This window comes from Rhinoraja longicauda, chromosome 26 (assembly GCF_053455715.1).
Source record: "Rhinoraja longicauda isolate Sanriku21f chromosome 26, sRhiLon1.1, whole genome shotgun sequence".
Classification (NCBI taxonomy): Eukaryota; Metazoa; Chordata; class Chondrichthyes; order Rajiformes; family Arhynchobatidae; genus Rhinoraja; species Rhinoraja longicauda.
In genome coordinates this window covers 3,431,470-3,438,969 of record NC_135978.1, presented here as the reverse complement: position 1 = coordinate 3,438,969, position 7,500 = coordinate 3,431,470, and positions in this window count along the sequence as shown.

Sequence of the window (7,500 nt, the reverse complement as noted above, 5' to 3'; positions counted from 1 at the left end):
ATTGAGTTTAGTTTAGTTTACAGATTCAGTTCGGAACCAGGCCCTTCGGCCCACCGAGTCCACACCGACCAGTGATCCCCCTCACACTAACACGATCCTATACACACTAGGGATAGTTTACACTTATACCAAGCCAACTGACCTACGAAACTGGACATCTTTGGAGTGTGGGAGGAAACCGAAGATCTCGGAGAAAGCCCTCGTGGTCACGGGGAGAACATACAAACTCCGTACAGGCAGCGTCCATAGTCGAGATCGAGCCCGGGTCTCTGGCGCTGTACGGCAGCAACTCTTCGTTGACTGGTTAGCACGCACAGAAGCTTTTCACTGTAGTTTGGAACACCTGACAGTAAACTAAACTGAACTGAACTGATCTTCCTACCATCTTGCACAATGAGTTGGTATCTGCCCAGATGTCACTGCGTTTTGTAAAACCATCACCTTTCACCGTCCGGCGCGGCCTGCAATAGGCCGCGGGGTTGTCCACCGCCCGGCGGGGGCTTCAATGTCGGGAGCCCCGACCGCCCCGACGTGGCAACTTCGACTACCTGACCGCGGGAGAAGACGGCAGGGGAAGAGAAAGGACATTGTGGCCTTCCATCACAGTGAGGAGGTGACTGGAGGAGACTCACTGTGATGGATGTTTTTGGTTTATGTTGGTTTTGTGATTGTGTGTTTTATTGCTTTCTTTTTTTATTGCCTCTCATTGTTGACTGTGGCGATCGAAATTTCGTCCAAAAACATGTTTTTGAATGACAATAAAGGCTGTTCTATTCTATTCTACCAACGTCAGCACCATGCTTCTAAATTAAAACTAGTGCTGGTCCAAAGACGTGCAGGTTTGTAGATTAATCAGCTCCTGTAATCTTGTAAATCGTTCCTAGTGTGTAGGGTAGTGCTTGTGTACGGGGTGATCGCTGGTCGGCACGGACTCGGTGGGCCGAAGGGCCTGTTTCCGTGCCGTATCGCTAAAGTCTAAAGTAAACCGCACAAAACCAAGTAGGCATACGATGTGATTAAAATAGCCAAATACAAAAACAAACATCTTACATCCGCAGACAGACACAAAATGCTGGAGTAACTCAGCAGGTCAGGCAGCATCTCTGGAGAGAAGGAATGGGTGACGTTTCGGGTCAAGACCCTTCCTCCTTTGACCCGAAACGTCACCCCTTCCTCCACTCCAGAAATGCCGCCTGTCCCGTTGAGTTGCTCCCAGCATTTTGTGCCTATCTTTGGTTTAAACCAGCAGTTCCTCCCTCACACATCTGATATCCACGGCCCACTTGGACTTTGCAGACTTCAAAAGGACTTGCAAGTGCGTTGGTTTAAACTCTTCCAACAAGCAGAGTGCAGTTCCACAGGTGAAGTAGACCTGAACTGCTCTTGGTAATTTCCTGAGGCTGCCGTCTTCATTGGAATTCAGCTCATTTCGGTCCTAATTACACGTTCACTAACTACAGACCATCTGATTTATATTCATTAACCAGCACCAGACATCAGTGGGGGCAGAACTTTTATTTTTAGCTAGACATGCCTCTGTTGACAGGCGGACCAGTAATGACCTCCCTGTAATGGTTGCCCCCCGTACAAGACCCCCTGCGGCCAGCGGCCCACTTAAATAATTCTGCTTCTGATCTCCAAAACTGATATTTTGCAGCTTGCAAAATAACCAAAACTGCCTCAGTCTGCCTCCAGCGTTACAAATAACCAAAATATGTGTTATTGTGTAGGCCTGGAAGACAAGATGATTAGCCACATGGCTGTCATGTGGAGAAACAAGGAGCCTCAGATGTGGTGGAAGGACGCTGGTTAAAACCAAAGAAAGGCGCAAACAGCTGGAGTAACTCAGCGGGTCAGGCAGCATCTCTGGAGAGAAGGAATGGGTGACGTTTCGGGTCGAGACCCTTCTTTAGAACTGCAAGTGTTGTTTTTGTACCGAAGATTGACACAGAGTGCTGGAGTTACTCAGCGGGTCAGGCAGCGACTCTGGAGAAAAAGGAATAGGTGACGTTTCGGGTCAAGACCCTTCTTCAGTCTGTGGAGACTTCATGTGGAGCCCTTTTATTTTAGAGTAATGTAGTGATTCTCAGTCAAGGATTTCAAGGAGAAGTTTAGTTAAGTTTGAGCTAGACACACAACGCTGGAGTAACTCAGCGGGACAGGCAGCATCTCTGGAGAGATGGAATGGGTGATGTTTCAGGTCGAGACCCTTCTTCAGAGAGGTTTAGTTTAGTTTAGTTTAGTTTAGATCAGTTTAGTTTAGGTCAGAGATACGCCTGGAAGCACCATGTCCACGCCGACCATCAATCACCTGTGCACACTAGGGACATCTTGTAGAAACATGTAAACATGACAGGCTAGATGCAGTAAACATGTTCCCGATGTTGGGGGAGTCCAGAACCAGGGGTCACAGTTTAAGAATAAGGGGTCGGCCATTTAGCACTGAGATGAGGAAAAACTTTTTCACCCAGAGAGATGTGAATCTGTGGAATTCTCTGCCACAGAGGGCAGTGGAGGCCAATTCACTGGATGCTTTCCAGAGAGAGTTCGATTTAGCTCTTAGGGCTAACAGAATCAAGGGATATGGGGGGATATGCAGGAACTGATTTTGGATGATCAGTCATGATCATATTGAATGGCGATGCTGGTTCGAAGGGGCGAATGGCCTACTCCTGCACCTATTTTCGATGTTTCTATGTTTCTATGCTGCCTGAGCCGCTGAGTTACTCCAGCACTTTGTGTCTATTTTCAGTATAAACCATTCACAATAGCCTATTGCTTCCTAGATTTGGAGTTTGCCTCTGGGCATTGGTTGTTATAAAAGCAACACTGTACCGATTGACAAAATAACTCATTCAAATTAACCGTTGCAGTTCAGAGCACATGGGTTGTCCAATATCAGCGGCTGCATAGAGACTGTTTTTATTGATTAAAGAGTTAAACACTTTAGAAGCAATCTATTTCTTATTATCCAGTTACAAGCTTTGGTTAAACCTTAATTTTTTTAACATCCAGCCACTACCGACCGGTACACACGGCCTTGAAACTGTGAAGTGTTATAGTTCTTAAATATCACAAAATAAAGAGTATTACTATTTGCAAAATTTGCGTTGAAGAAACATTTAGACAGGGAGTTTCGTTCAGTTTAGTTTTTTGTCACGTGTACCGAGGTACAGTGAAAAGCTTGTGTTGCGCGCTAACCAGTCAGCAGAAAGACAGCACATGATTGCAATCGACTCATTTATAGCGTACAGATACATGATAAGGGAATAAGGTCTAAAGGTCATAAGGGATAGGAACAGAATTAGACCATTCGGCCCATCAAGTCTACTGCCATGGAGGGAGTACAGAGAAGGTTCACCAGATTGATTCCTGGGATGGCAGGACTTTCATATGAAGAACGACTGGATAGACTCGGCTTGTGCTCGCTGGAATTTAGAAGATTGAGGGGGGATCTTATCGAAACTTACAAAATTCTTAAGGGGTTGGACAGGCTAGATGCAGGAAGATTGTTCCCGATGTTGGGGAAGTCCAGAACAAGGGGTCACAGTTTAAGGATAAGGGGGAAGTCTTTTAGGACCGAGATGAGAACGTTTTTTTTCACACAGAGAGTGGTGAATCTGTGGAATTCTCTGCCACAGAAGGTAGTTGAGGCCAGTTCATTGGCTATATTTAAGAGGGAGTTAGATGTGGCCCTTGTGGCTAAAGGGATCGGGGGTATGGAGAGAAGGCAGGTACAGGATACTGAGCTGGATGATCAGCCATGATCATATTGAATGACGGTGCAGGCTCGAAGGGCCAAATGGCCTACTCCTGCACCTATTTTCTATGTTTCTACTCGGCCATTCAATCATGGCTGATCTATCTCTCCCTCCTAACCCCATTCTCCTGCCTTCTCCCCATAACCTCTGACACCCGTACTAATCAGGAATCTATCCATCTCTGCCTTAAAAATAATAACGTTTAGTGCAAGGTAAAGCCAGCAAAGTCCAATCAAGGGTGAAAGGGTGGTGGGTGGGTGGAACAAGCTGCCAGAGGAGGTAGTTGAGGCAAGGCCTATCATAACGTTTAAGAAGCAATTAGACAGGTACATGGATAGGACAGGTTTGGAGGGATATGGGCTAAACACAGGCAGGTGGGACTGGTGTAGATGGGGCATGTTGGCCGGTGTGGGCAAGTTGGGCCGAAGGGCCTGTTTCCACGTTGTATCACTCTATGACTATGATCCCTAACTAACAGAGCGATCAATTCAAATGTCCTTTATTAGCTAAAGGACTGTAAGGTACAAATGTCACAAACCATTCTCTTTGAGTCTTGTCAAGTTTGGACGGCACGGTGGCGCAGCGATAGAGTTGCTGCCTCACAGCGCCAGAGACCCGGGTTCAATCCCGACTACGGGTGCTGTCTGTACGGAGTTTGTACGTTCTCCCCGTGACCTGCGCGGGTTTTCTCCGGGTGCTCCAGTTTCCTCCTGCACTCCAAAGACGTACAGGTTTGTAGGTTAATTGGCTTGGTGTAAATGGAAAATGAGTGCGTGTAAGATAGTGTTAGTGTGCGGGGATCGCTGGTCGGAGTGGATTCGGTGGGCCGGTTTCTGTGCTGTATCTGTAAACTGAGCTAAACTGTACTCATATTAATCCCAGCCACAGTTATATTTTAGGTTTAGAGACACCGAGTCCGCACCGACCAGCGATCCCCGCACACTAACACTATCCTGCACACACTAGGGACAATTTACAATTTTACCAAAGCCAATTAACCTACAAACCTGCACGTCTTTGGAGTCTGGGAGGAAACCGGGGCACCCGGAGAAAACCCACGCAGGTCACGGGGAGAACGTGCAAACTCCGTACAGAGAGCACCCGTAGTCAGGATCGAACCAGGGTCTCTGGCGCTGTGAGGCAGCAACTCTACCGCTGAGCCACTGTAATTTAAATTATTTTTTGTGAAACGTTAAAACTATTTTGTGTGTATGTATCTGTCTCGAGAGCACAATGGTTAAAATTGTCTTGTTTCCCTTCTGCCACTTGTTAGTATCCACCTGCCACTTTGAAGAGGAATTGAGGAGAAATAGAACAATGTATTTTCTCCTCTGGGCCCCCCCTCCCTCCCACCATCCCCCTCCCTCCCCCCCCCCCCCCCCCCTCCATCCCCCCTCACTCCCTCCCTCCATCCCCCCTCACTCTCTCCCTCACTCCCTCCCTCCACCCCTCACTCCCCCCTCCCTGCCTCTCTCTGCTTTTTGTTCACCTCCCAAGCCAACCTTTCCGTTCTCTCCCTTTGTGCTGAGATGCAAATCCCTACAAGAGTCTGGTCAAGGGTGGTTGGTCACCGCGCCAGAGGAAGACAAGGCCGTAATCCATCCCAGTCCCCAGAACAAACAGCCAGGCCGGGATCAGCTCTTCACTTGAATTACACAGCCCAGCCTGTGCAAACTTCCCCTGCAGAGATGACAGCAGCTGTTTGCACACCATACCTCAAACACTCTCCCTTCCCCTCTCAACCTCACTTTCCATCTCTCTCTCTTCTCTTTCTCTCCCTCTCCCTCTCTCTCCCTCTCCTCTCCCCCTCCCTCCCCTTCTCCCTCCCTCTCTCCCCCTCTCCCTCTCTCTCTCTCCCCCTCTCCCTCTCTCTCTCTCACCCTCTCCATCTCTCTCCTTCTCGCACTCCCCCTCTCCCTCTCTCTCCCTCTCCCCCTCCCTCTCCCTCTCCCCCTCCCTCCCCCTCTCCCTCCCTCTCTTCCCTCTCCCCCTCCCCCTCCCCGTCTCTCTCCCCCTCTCCCCCTCCCCCTCTCCCTCTCCCTCTCTCTCTCTCCCTCTCCCTCTCTCTCTCTCTCTCCCCCTCTCCCTCTCTCTCTCTCACCCTCTCCCTCTCTCTCCTTCTCGCACTCCCCCTCTCCCTCTCTCTCCCTCTCCCCCTCCCTCTCCCTCTCCCCCTCCCTCCCCCTCTCCCTCCCTCTCTTCCCTCTCCCCCTCCCCCTCCCCCTCTCTCTCCCCCTCTCCCCCTCTCCCCCTCTCCCTCTCCCTCTCTCTCTCTCTCTCTCTCTCTCTCTCTCTCTCTCCCTCTCCCTCTCTCCCTCTCTCTCTCTCTCTCTCTCTCTCTCTCTCTCCCTCTCCCTCTCCCTCTCTCTCTCTCTCTCTCTCTCTCCCTCTCCCTCTCTCTCTCTCCCTCTCCCCCTCCCTCTCCCCCTCCCTCCCCCTCTCCCTCCCTCTCTTCCCTCTCCCCCTCCCCCTCCCCCCTCTCTCTCCCCTCTCCTCCTCTCCCCCTCTCCCTCTCCCTCTCTCTCTCTCTCTCCCTCTCTCTCTCTCTCTCTCTCTCTCTCTCTCTCCCTCTCCCTCTCCCTCTCTCTCTCTCTCTGTCTCCTTGCATTTTCCATCTTAACTATCTAAAAGTAGAAGAAAAATATTGAACTATTCTTGAACAATTTAATTAATCTCTGCCTTAATTCTGTTCCCTCCTTCGTTTAAATCTGCATCAGTCAATGATAAATTTTTGACTTCTTTTTCTCTGCCTGTTATACGTTTCATATTTAGCTTTTAGTTTTGGTTTCGGTTTGGGTTGACTATTGTTACGTGTACCAACTAGGGTTGCCAACTGTCCCGTATTAGCCGGGACATCCTATATTTTGGGGCTAAATTAGTTTGTCCCGTACTGGACCGCCCTTGTCCCATATTAGTAGGGTTGCCAACTTCCTCGCTCCCAAATACGGGACAAAGGGCGACTTACAAAATTCTTAAGGGGTTGGACAGGCTAGATGCGGGAAGATTGTTCCCGATGTTGGGGAAGTCCAGAACAAGGGGTCACAGTTTAAGGATAAGGGGGAAGTCTTTTAGGACCGAGATGAGAAAGATTTTTTTCACACAGAGAGTGGTGAATCTGTAGAATTCTCTGCCACAGAAGGTAGTTGAGGCCAGTTCATTGGCTATATTTAAGAGGGAGTTAGATGTGGCCCTTGTGGCTAAAGGGATCAGGGGGTATGGAGAGAAGGCAGGTACAGGATACTGAGTTGGATGATCAGCCATGATCATATTGAATGGCGGTGCAGGCTCGAAGGGCCGAATGGCCTACTCCTGCACCTATTTTCTATGTCACCCGCCCCGCGCCCCACTTGACCCTCACCCAGCCAGCGGCCACGTGCTCCCGCTCCACCAATGGCGGCCGCCCGGCGCGGGAGCACGTGGCCGCTGGCTGGGTGAGGTCACGTGGGGCGCGGGACGGTGACGTCACCCTTTGTCCCGTATTTGGGAGTGAGGAAGTTGGCAACCCTAGTACCAAAGTACGGTGAAAAGCTTTGTTTTGCCTGCTATCCAAAATGATCAGACAATACTACATACAGACACAATCATGTCAAACTCCAGTGCAATAGGTGGAGCAAAGGGGAGGATACAGAGTGCAGAATATAGTTCTCAGCATCGTAGCGCATCAGTCCCACAGACAAAGTCCAATGTCCACAATGGGGTAGAGGTGATTCGGACAGGTTTAGCATGGTTTCAAAGATAG